Source organism: Ostrea edulis, chromosome 4 (assembly GCF_947568905.1).
Source record: "Ostrea edulis chromosome 4, xbOstEdul1.1, whole genome shotgun sequence".
NCBI lineage: Eukaryota > Metazoa > Mollusca > Bivalvia > Ostreida > Ostreidae > Ostrea > Ostrea edulis.
In genome coordinates, this window is record NC_079167.1 from 47,261,407 (window position 1) to 47,273,653 (window position 12,247).

General features: G+C 36.1%; 1 protein-coding gene across 3 annotated transcripts in view; it reads left to right on the forward strand.

The window, feature by feature from the left end:
* Nucleotides 1-2,624: 2,624 nt before the first annotated feature.
* Nucleotides 2,625-12,247, forward strand: part of LOC125671016 (protein TBATA-like) — a 55,140-nt gene continuing 45,517 nt past the window's right edge. The window contains exon 1 of one of the 3 annotated variants that reach the window (XM_048906498.2): nt 2,625-2,772. The gene's annotated coding sequence lies outside the window, so the exon portion shown is untranslated. The remainder of the gene's footprint in view (nt 2,773-12,247) is intronic. The other 2 variants (XM_056162792.1, XM_056162793.1) reach the window with 2 other exon arrangements.

Genomic DNA, 12,247 nt, shown 5'->3' on the forward strand with positions numbered 1-12,247 from the left:
CCCAAGGGCACCTGATAAAGGTACCATCGTGTCTGGGTTTCATGGAGGTGGTCCCACGGATGCGGGAGTTGCATCTCCGTCCGGTTTGGTCTGGTGGGATAGTAGTGTTCCCTCTCAGACTGAGAGTCTTCCTCCTGACAAACCTCTAGATAATGAATGAAATGGGTTAACTGCAAGTGGTTTCGTGAGTTCCCATTGGTCGTTGAGTGCTGGCTATATGACCCAGATTCAAGTGAACCTGGGACAACCCAGTCATCGCAAGGGGGTACGAAAGAAAATTGGTGAGTTGTCATGTGAGGGGTGTGAACTCCTGCATACTCGCAGGCCCCCAAAATGCGGGATAGGATAAAAAGAGTCTGCAATACTCCCGCCGTTGGTAGGCGGGGCCCTTTCTTGTAGCGATCCATCTGCTGTCCTGGAAGTTGCGATGTTCTCTGTGGTGTTTGTCCGGATGCGTCTGTTCATGATGATATCTGCCCTGTGACGAAATTTGTAACCATACGGTGACTCTGTGATGTGACTTTCCTGTTACTGGATTTTTTGTGATGCGTTGTGTGATCGTGACTTTCTGTGTTGTGAACTTTTTGCACTGCTAAAGTGCTATGGTTTTATGGAGTAAAGTTTATTATACTGTAAATCATGGGTGTGATTCATTCATTTATTTGTGAGGTTATATGCATCTATTGTAAGATACAGTGCTGCAGGTTAAACTTATCGGAATTGGGACATTCCTCTTCAAAATGGTGGGATTTAGTGATTTCCGGTTGGACTCGGGAGTCCACTGAGACAGCACATGCAATTCTCTTTCTCTTACCTGCGAACTCTAAGGAGAGCAGACGTGCTTTGTAGGGTGCAACACCATAGTTCGCATTTTCGTTGACCCTCTGTAAGTTGTCAGATTTATTTGGTTATATATGTCTTTGTAAGTGTTTTTCTGGTGTTTTCGTTTATAGAAATCACTTAACACACACACACACACACACACACACACACACACACACACACACACACTAATGATAGCACTGTCAACATAGATGTATTAGTAGTGAATGGTAGTGGAAATTGTGAATTGAACTCGTAAACCTCAGGACCAATCCAATGAATTATATTTAAAAAATTCTATGTCCCCCCCCCCCCGCTACGATATACGATTTTGATGTGTTTGGGCAAGCCTTTACATTATTTATCTATTTAACTGTTTTATGGGGTTTTTTTTCGCTTGTCAAAAATTAGGGTCAAATCGTACTGCAGTATTGACGAAATTTCTAGAATTCGAAGGTCTTCTCAAAGGGTTTAAACCTTAAATCGGGGGTAACCGATCACCAAGCACGGGTATTTTTCAACATTTTTCAACATTGATCTACACGGATTCATAAAAATTATTACATCGAAATTAAAGTATTGCAAGCGTTGAACGTAGAGTATACCAAAAAGCAATGTATGTCCCTCTAATATGTGAAATGCACAGCCTTTAAATTCAATATATTAATTATGCCCCCTTGGTATTTATTTGCAATATATATTGATATTTTAAAACATACTTAAACTGCTTCAAGTACCCTAAAATAATTGTATCATCCCTGGGTATCACTTATAATTCGGATTAATTCCTTGTCTGAAGCTATATATCACTTTGTTCTTGGTATCCAAAGTCCGCGTTCTTAGTATCTTTCACTTTAGGTAACCCGTGGTCCTTTGTGCCCAATTTCCCACACCCGTTTTTTAAAAAAAAAATATGAATTTTGAGATATAAACATCAAGTGAAAGTCTAATATTTAAATGTATTATATATTTTAGATTGGTGGAAGTACATAAATAAAAATAGAATCGGATCTCGCTCTCCTTCAGTAGATATAGGCGAGTAAAGTTTAAAAACTCGTTGATTTCTCAGACGCTTCTGATAATACAACGGTTGTGTAAATTTAATATCCGCTTGCACCATAAAACAAAGCACGATCATAACTAAGATGATTGTTCAGTTCACTTCTTTTGTGAGCATATGATCGCTGTACTTATCCCAAAATTTTGACCCGGTTCTTAGTATCCGAATACCTGGCGTGATGTACGAGTATGTTTCATATATCTGTAGTAGCAGACCAAAGAAATCCCCAGACCTGAGACAAATTGGCGATTGCAAAAGTCGCACAGACGTCCATGGTGAGAAAACGAAAATATCTCGAAGCTGAAGTTCAACGGTATTATTCCTGGTGTTATCAAACCCGTAACATTTGCAACAATACATTTTGATCTTGAAACAGTATACCCATTGTTCACAACTGATATTGTGTTTGTCTTACTGAAGCAGTTTCTATTGCTATTACAGGGCTTATCTATTAAACCTACAGATATATTTGTCCATTTAACGTTTCTGTCTAACCCGATATGATAACAGCTTGTCAAAATTGTGACGTTTTCATTGCATTTAATTCTGTTTTAAGGAAAATAAACTCCACATGACCGAAGGAAAAAAAAACCTTAGAGAGAATTTTCAAACAAAGCATAAAAACCCCACATAATTTAATACTTCATGCTTGTTAACAAGTATACCTATAGATTGCATTAGGAGGTATAATCTATTTTTTCCACAGTGTATTGTTCCAGTTAGTGTATTAATCAGTCCTATTGACTAAGCCGATCGTTCGTCTGCGCGGCGTCCTTGGTTACCAGTCTCGGGCTTTAACGCCGCGTTTCGGACTACTGTACAGTGACTTGAGGGTAATTCTGAGTTTACCACAACTTTTAAGGATAGCAGTTCTTCTAGTCCTTTCAAAGGTAGGAAAACACTTTCTTAAAGTAGATTTGGTAAAATCTGCTGTATATTTCTCAAAATGATTTAATACAAATTGAAGAAACCGACAGTTATTGTTGCCGAAGTGTAAGGCTTGCACGACTTTCTGATGACATGTCACGTTTGTATCCTTGGAGAAGTCTCTGTACTGTATTCAAAACATTTTAAACAGAAAACGAACCCTTGAATATTTTGTTAAGAGGAATGTTGTTTTAAATCCCAACATGTGGAGTGTTTCTTTCGTATGGATCAAATTCTATTATAATGATAGATTGTTAGATAAGCGATTATATGATTTCGGAATCAAATGATCACACGCTGATACTTTTCTCATAAATTCCAATAGGACGGGAAATTACGAGAGTATGAGAAACGGAATCAAAGGATTCCAATAGGACGGGAAATTACGAGAGTATGAGAAACGGAATCAAAGGATTATACGCTGAAATAATTTCCATTAATTAATGATCTTATACAGAGTTCTCTATTTGACAACTAATAAATCCGCCCATTTTGTGTGTGTTTTTAAAATATACTGAACGTATTCGAAAAAAGTTCAACACACTTTATCGAACATTGAAAGAATGCCAGCCTTCATGGCGATCAGAGAGCCATGTTTAACACCTACCAGATGAAGAGTTGCTAAAATGAATAGAATTTTGATAGACCTCATTTAAATGAGGATTGTGATTCACGTATGAATATGTGTATGCGACACGGTTCCCCTGCTCAGAAGAAACTGCACTGAAATTAAAAGTTGCATGCATCTATACCTGCGGGGTATTATCCTGAAGTATGTCATAAGAAATGACAGTAATTGTTTTTAAAGCCTCTATTGAATTCGAGGATTAAATAAGGGACTTTAAATGTACCTGTGTAAACTTATCTTTCTGTAATTGCTCTCTCTCTCTCTCTCTCTCTCTCTCTCTCTCTCTCTCTCTCTCTCATATACACAATATAAGATCAATTACAACCTTACGACAATTTCAACGTACACATTAATCGTAACGAGTCGATTTCTACCTTTTTGAGGAGATGAATAATGATGCATGATTTGATCACATTTTAATCTTTTGTTTGGATTCTATGCATCGACACATGCTTATTCACCAGCAATGATTTATATCTAAAGAAAGACCATTTTAGGAAACTTTATCAATAATAATTATGGCACAATCAATACGAACACCCCGGGTATCTATGAGTTCTTCGATAAATGAAAAGGGAGAAATATTTCATATCATGTACAATGTATGAAGTGCATTGATAATGATATTCACTGTCTATCTAAAAATTCTGTTTTACGTCAACAAATGAAAAAAAAAAAAAAAAAAAAAAAAAAAAGTTGTGTATGTTGAAGCCAAAATTAATTGTTTTCTTCGGTTTTAAAAACGTTGCTATTTGTGCAGATGTTACAGGTATAATACATTTTCCTTTTGTCAACAGAAGATTTATGCATAACAAATAATATCATACACAAGTGTTAATCGATTTTTTCTTACGCACTCATGAATAACTTTAGGAAAAACTTCCTGAAGTAAAAACGAAAACAATAATTTATTTTGGTCTGGAGGCGGCCCCCAGTGGGTCCAGGGCAAAATCCTGGTGAGGGGCAGGGGGCGAAGCTCCTGGGCTTCACCAATGAAATCACCTATTTCTTGTGCATAGAAACAGGGTTTCTTGGGGATTTCCAAACCCAAAAGAATTCACAGAATTATTCTCCGAAGTATTTTATTAAGCCAACTCATCGTATGTAAATTGTACTTGGACTGATTTTACATTCGTTATACTTTTCTCTCTCGTTGTATATATATGGCAAATGTTACTGATAACAAAGAATCAAGGGTCAAGAGTATATTTCACTATATGATTCATTCAATAATACAATTTTTAAAGCACGGATAAAAATATTTCTACTGCAGCCATCACAATAAAAATTTCACAAATCATGCATGATCGCCTAGATTTAAATCTGTTATAGTTATTTTGTGTATATGGTTATCTGCTTTAACACTCGCTAGGATAATCATGTTGTATGAACTTTATTTGAACTTCATCTTACCTATATAATATTGATTAGCATTACAAAGCCTACCTCGTAATTCATAATTTGACCAACAGAAATGTATATTAAAAAAATAACACTAAAAGTAACATTTGTCATGAATCTTGAGTGAATTCTGCACACATATAATGATAACATTACTTATCAGTTTTTGGCGAAGTTTTTGAAATATGCAAGTTGTAATAAATATATAGTGAAATCTAAAAGTGAAGAAATACGTTTGATCCTTGATGTACATGGACTATATTTTAAGTGATATTCGACATGATGTTACTGATTTGGAATTCAAAAAGGACTTTAAATGCGTGGAATGGATGATACAGTATGATGCTGATTGAATTATTAACCGGGATTATATGATGCAGTTGTTTTTTTAGGCACAGATATTTTACTGACAAAGATCTCTCTCTCTCTCTCGATCTCTCTCTCTCTCTCTCAAATGATGTGTACGCAGTTGCGTACTTGCGTATAGGCAGCTACGCTTCTGACTGCTATAATCAAATAATTCACAAGATCAGCAAAACTTCCAATGATAATGAATTTAAGACACTTGCAAGAATTGTGTATTAATTATACTTTGAATGATTGCACAGTACTGCGCTTCAGGGCATAGGAAGATGGATTTTATCTGTTGAAAATGTTCAGTGGATATGCAAGCATATGATTCATTTCGTGACTTGACATCAATTCTACAAACGTTGTCGTATGTTTTAATATTTTGACACTGAAGAACCTGATTTGATCACTTATTGTAAATTGACGAAACCTCTCAGGAAACACTCAATGAATACCATTAAGCGCCGTGTTTTTGGAGAAGGTGTTCGGTTTATTGAAAGATTATCGGCAGCAAATGAGCACCCCGGACCCCTTATCTGTGTTGGTAAATATTAAATATGAATTAAGTAAGCACATTATACAGATGGAATTCTTCGCTATTAATGGAGAGAGTGTTCTTTTTGAATACCGTAATGAAAACTGTAATTCAAAATTACGATATAAATTCTTTATCATCTTTATTCCTCCGATACATCCATTAAGTTTGCAAATACACTGTATGTAGCAGCCATGACAATGAATAATCCACTTACTTCTGAACCAAGGTTTCAGATTGGTTTTATTTCAAATTCGAAGCTTTGCGTATGAGTCAAGAAAATGCATACTAGTATTTCGGATATTGAATTACAAAGGAAGAGATTCATCGACTCTTCCATCAGTTGGTCATAATATTATCTAAGTAAAATGTTTCATTATTTTTAAACAAATACTAAATTGCTTCGTATAGATATTATCATTCATCCCAGCTTTGCTTTAGAATTTATAATAAAGTCCCCGAGATTCAATCAATCAGTTTTGGTATAGCGCATAATGTCAACGTAGGCTTCTTGCATAATAGGATTCAATGGGCTCTATATTGCACTTTTATAGAAGATTTATACCACCTTGTGATCAAATAATGGATCACAGATTACCCGAAGGAATCCTTTTCCACGAAGATTATGAATATTTTAGATTTAAAGAGCCAGAGAAAAATCCGTAATACAATATCCCACTTTATCACTTGTTTACTGCTTTATCCAGTGGATATCACCCATTACAAATGTTCTGGATATTCCACTATGTTCTCCTACGCCGCGTGTGACGTCATCACATATGTACGTGGATTTTACATGGATGTAGGCTACGTTGTTTACAAACATGCCAGAGAGCGAAAATCCCAACAATACTGTTGAAACGAACGACCGAGGTGGGGGTGGGGGTGGAGTTAAATTTTGTGCATCGGTATTATTTGGGGACAACATATTATTTAAAATAATACATCACAGTGCTCGCAAATATTTTGTTCAAAAAATTCAGAAAAATTAACATACCTGTCAACCTAATGATGCAGATAACGGGTCACAAAAAATTTCAGTCAATCAACAACTACAGCAGTTTAAATGAAATCTAGCACAGACATATTTCAGCAATTCTGTAGTGTCTCTTTAACAAACCAAAATCTTTTAGAATTTCTTTTATTTTACATAACGCAATATTAATGGCAGTGTGACTCTCTGGCATCGAACATGTACATACGACATTGATTTCGATATCCCGTACTTGCATAATATGGTGTCCGGTAATCGTTAGGTAGCTTTGTGTAGGTCTAAATGTCCAAGTATATACGATTATAACTGAATATTGGAATCTTAATTTCATATTCGAATATCAACTCATCGAATGAATATTCGAATATTCGTTGACATCCCTATTAATGAATGGTGTGAACCATAGGCGCTAAATCAAATTTGCGTGCGCGTGAATGCACGTGCGTTGTAATTTTACCTTCTTTCATTAGGTAACTTTTTGAGATGTAAATGAAATGGTTCGAAATTTATGTGGGAGTTGGACTTTACTTAGTATCATAATCAAAATCACTTCAAACAGGCGCACACACGCGTGTTCAATTTTGATTTGCTAATATTTAGATAACTCTTAAATCTCTAATTATTGGGGAAAATGGAATGGTATTGACATCATAGGTACATACTAAAAAAAATTTAATTATAAGATGATTGGTTATGCCTCAATTTAAATGGGGGACGTTTGGGAACCATCCATAACCCCGTTACAATTAGAACTAGTTCAAAAAGACGATTCATACTGGTTTACCAAATTAAACAGTAAGCCTGCTTATCAAAAATTGTGTGGTGTAATGAACACTAAAATGACAAAACAAACATGTTTTCGGTAACAATAACTGTGTGGATGCCAACAGTAATGCAAAAGAAGTATCGAAACTTACTTCATGAAAAGATCTTTGCCACATGGCCGATTCTCAAACTCGATTATTGGGTAGACCAATTTCATTAGTTTGACAATGTTAACATATATCAAGCATTTCATTTAATGAAAGTTTTATTCCACCAACGAGTAGAAAATTGCACGGCAACCAACATGAATTACAGCCTTCAGTTACATTTAAATGCCTTAAACGAAGATTTATTTTTGATAAAGTGTACTTATCCCTGATTCGTAAAGAAACCTTTTTCATTTACTTGTAATTAAAAGGAAAAACATGTCATTGAACCCGTGAAGTTGACTAAGTTTGATGTACCCAGGCATATAGCATCGCTTTTCAAAGGGATGGGGCAAGGAATGGGATGACAGCCGGAGGAAGTTCTTCACAAGCAAAATAGCAGTAAAAAATAAACAAAAAAAGTTTGTGCCCAATCTTTAAAATCCTAAACCGCAGAGGGGACAGCTAAAACTGCCTCAAATTTATTTTTCCAGGCTACGATCTCTTAGATCGTTGGGGAGGGAGACGAATGGCGAGCGATTAGCATTCGATAAATGTACATGGGTTCAATTCATAACTTTCATTCCTACTATCAAAAATAGTTGGAGGGAGGGTTTCACCCACTATATCTTTATTTCGCATATGAAAATAACAGATAATGATCATTGTAAAAAAAAAAGTGCCCCCTTATGATTCTACTTGCCTTGTATTGAACCACTGTAACCTCATGGACCTGCACATATTGTTCCTGTGGATCTGTTTGTTTGGGTTTAAAAAAAACCCACAACATTTGAAAGTAAAACATTTGTCAAATTTTACAAAGAATTTTATATTTGGTAGGAGTATTCGAAATCTTTAATTGTACAAGCCTGCCCAAGAAAGAGCATAACAGAGATTCGAGACTGTCTTAAGTTTTACTGATAAAAAAAGTTGCGCCTTTTCTTCGCGAAAGTGGCTATCAACAGTTGCCATTGTTTGTAAAATCTGTCATAAAACCTGGAGGGTTAGATTAAAGAGAAATTCAAGGGACTGCATATGCATGAACATATACATTTGTCGGCCTAATCAATACCCAGATCAAAGAAGTGCGTGATACTTGATTCAATTCACACAGTGTCAAATTATCACTTTACACTAGCCCCGGACTGTAAGTGTGGTACTGTACATAATGTATGGACTTACAGACATAGAACGAGAATGGGTATTTTGGGGCGTGAAAAGACAAGGAGTATAGGAGTCCATCGGGGGGTTGGCGAAGCTACAAAATCCATTCAGAAATCGAGGTCATGTCAGTAATTCTAAATCCATGCGTAACATGGAGAAATTTTACACGTTGTGTGCATTGAATACAGATTTCAGTTAGCTTTATTATGAATACATGGTTTAATTTGCTGACTAATCATGATCATGATCAATGCCCATGAAGACTTGAAATACAAATATGGATTCTTGTCAGATTTATGTTAAATATTCATGGCAAACTATTAAAAATCTTTAAATGGCTTTGTAAAATTTGTATAGTTAACAATTTCAGAAACGCCATGCATGTGTACAAACACTCGGTGTCTTGAAACGAATATTGATTTCAAGAATGTGTTTTTCTCATCGTTGATTTATGAGTTTGCATCATACGTAAATTGGAGTGCATGGTGATTGGAGTAAAGCGTAAAAAATAATGATTATATTTATGAAATTCTCCTTATATTGGATTGTAACATTTACAATTTAGGTATGTGTTTAAATACCTCAAACATTCCAATATATGATCAACATATGAGACTCGTTTCTAGACTGAGTATAAGATGTACATCTCTCTCTCTCTATATATATATACACACACACACACACACACACACACACACACACACACACACATATATGGGCCTTTTGTTTTAAAATGGTTAAAACGGTTTAAATAGTAACAATTAAGGCTCGTGTAACCATCATATATTTCTGTGTCATTCAACGCACAGGAGTATTTGAGCAGGCCCTGTAATAAGCGGCTTTTTTTTAAAAATGGCGTATGAAGGACGCAATTCGTCGCTAGGCACGCTTCCATTTAAAAAAAAAAATGTCGTTGAAAAGAAATGTTATTGAAATAGGGAATTGATTAACGGGTGTGAGCCTTTAAATTCAGGAAAACAAATATTGGAAATTGTAAATAGTCAGGAGACTAACGCAGTAGAGAATTTATCAATAAAGCATTGGCGTTTTCAAACGCTGTTAAATTAGAATTAATCTTGACTCTTACTTTTCAAAAACGTTAAGCCTGAAATACCTTTAAGTATGAAGGTTTGAGGTAAATAATGTATTGTGTGTCCAGCCGAGCGGTCACTATTTATCTGTGGAAACGTACCCGGTTACACCCGGGATTCTGCAGTGCATATGATTTACAGGAATGCCTGTTGTCTACAAGGCAAGAGACGAACTCATTCAATATATTTACGATGGTTATTTCAGCCAGTTTACCTAATCAATATCAATTTACTACGAATCAAGATATAATTCAACAGGGATTTAATATAACCCTTTACTTTCCTAAATCCAATGTCCCCGGACAATTGGCCTTTACCAATGGTTCAGACTACCGACCTGAGGTTTCATACCATCTGATGTCTCCAGCTCACTTTGACACTAGGGTACAGACTTATTCAGCCTTTATTGCCAAATATCAAAGCCACGATGGTTGATGAGCCAGCCAACCTACACTATAAGGCTTATTCAGCCCTAACGTAGTCAACCTACACTATAAGGCTTATTCAGCTCTAACGTAGCCTTTTACTTACAAAGGATTGGCTTATTCAGCTTCTTTTTTGTGTACTTCTCTGCACAACTGCGGAGATCAGACCGACTGATCTGCGGTCGACCGCTGTATATATAGCACTGGCCCAGTCCATTTCACTGTAGGGAAAACAGGTTATCACCATGGCAAAACCCCATACCAACCGATTTTCTTTGATTGGTATAACCTGATTCATCACACCACCCACCCCTTAAAGTCATACGTCCTGTATGAAAGCAACAAAGAGTAACAGTTTATTTTTATTTTTTTTTACTTATCATTGGTACACAATTAAAGAGGGACACAAGAATATATTTCTATATGTCAAGTTTGCGCATTCTCATTGCTTTACACAACTCATGATTTGCAATAATTTCTTTTTTTCAATCTTTTTGATCTGACCTTCTTCAACCCATCTGGTGACTATCTTCACACTTTCTGTGAAGTAAACGGGGTCAGTCTGACACTCTTTGTGTTGGGTGGATGGTTTCTCCACTATGAGTTCATAAGACACAGCGTCTAAAACAGTAGCAATCCTGGCATGGACAAAAACAGGCATGGGCCTAGTTGGTTTCCGGAAGAGTCTACCTTCTTCAATCTGCGAATCACCATTACTCGGAGGTTTCTTCTTACTCTTTCCTTCACCCATGTCTCCATTGTCACTCTCACTATCATTTATATCTTCCGGAAGCACTCCTTGAAGATCTCCAGGATCCTGTCTGACCCAAAATTCTGTATCAGACTCGTGACTTTCACAGTGAGCTTTACTTTGAACTGCTCCTACCTCACCACCATTGTCTTCACCAATACCATGCTGTCTCTTGAGGTGTCTTCTCAGATTCTTGAAAGTTGTAGAGCTGAAATAGCAGTAATTGCAAAATAGAAGTCCCTTACTACATTCAGCTATGTGTTTTATCAATGCTTCATCTTTAATGAACCGGTGAGGACATAATGGATATTTTCTGCCCTTGTTTACAGTAATCTGTCTTTGGCATCGTAACCTTAACAAAATACAACACAGATGTTAAACTACCTATCTAACAATCAAAAACACTAATCTAACTATACAAAAGTATTTATTTTCAAAACAAGAGCTTCATTTCTGATATAGTCTGACATCCACCTTGGAGGACGTTTTTCCCTTTTAATAGTGTCTAGTGACCGCATGCCATTTTGACCCTTTGGTTCCAAAATTGACTCTGACATTTCCTCATCTACCTGCTGATCAACACTCTCAAAGTCATCTTTTACATCAGATACCTTCCATTTAAAGGTATCTTTCAGACTTCCTTGATTAACTAATTCATCTAGTCCACTGGATTTAGTTTATCCCCTTAATGTAAAACTTATACGGTACCAATTTTGATGCACCAGATGCGCATTTCGACAAATCATGTCTCTTCAGTGATGCTCAATCGAAATGTTTGAAATCCGAAATAACAATGAAGTTTTAGGGCTATTATAGGGAAAAACAGTGTGCCAAAAAAGGTGGAGTCAAATTCGTCTAAGGATAAGAGCTATGCGCGAGGGAGATAATCCTTAATTTTGAAGTGAATTTCTAAATTTTAAAACAGCAATTAAATATACATCCGTATTTTCCAGCTAGTAACGAAGTACTTAGCTACTGGGCTGTAGAGACCCTCGGGGACTAACAAGTCCACCAGCAGAGGTCTCGACCCAGGGGTCATAATGTAAAACTTATACGGTACCAATTTTGATGCACCAGATGCGCATTTCAACAAATCATGTCTCTTCAGTGATGCTCAACCGAAATGTTTGAAATCCGAAATAACAATGAAGTTTTAGAGCTATTATAAGGAAAAATTGTATGCCAAA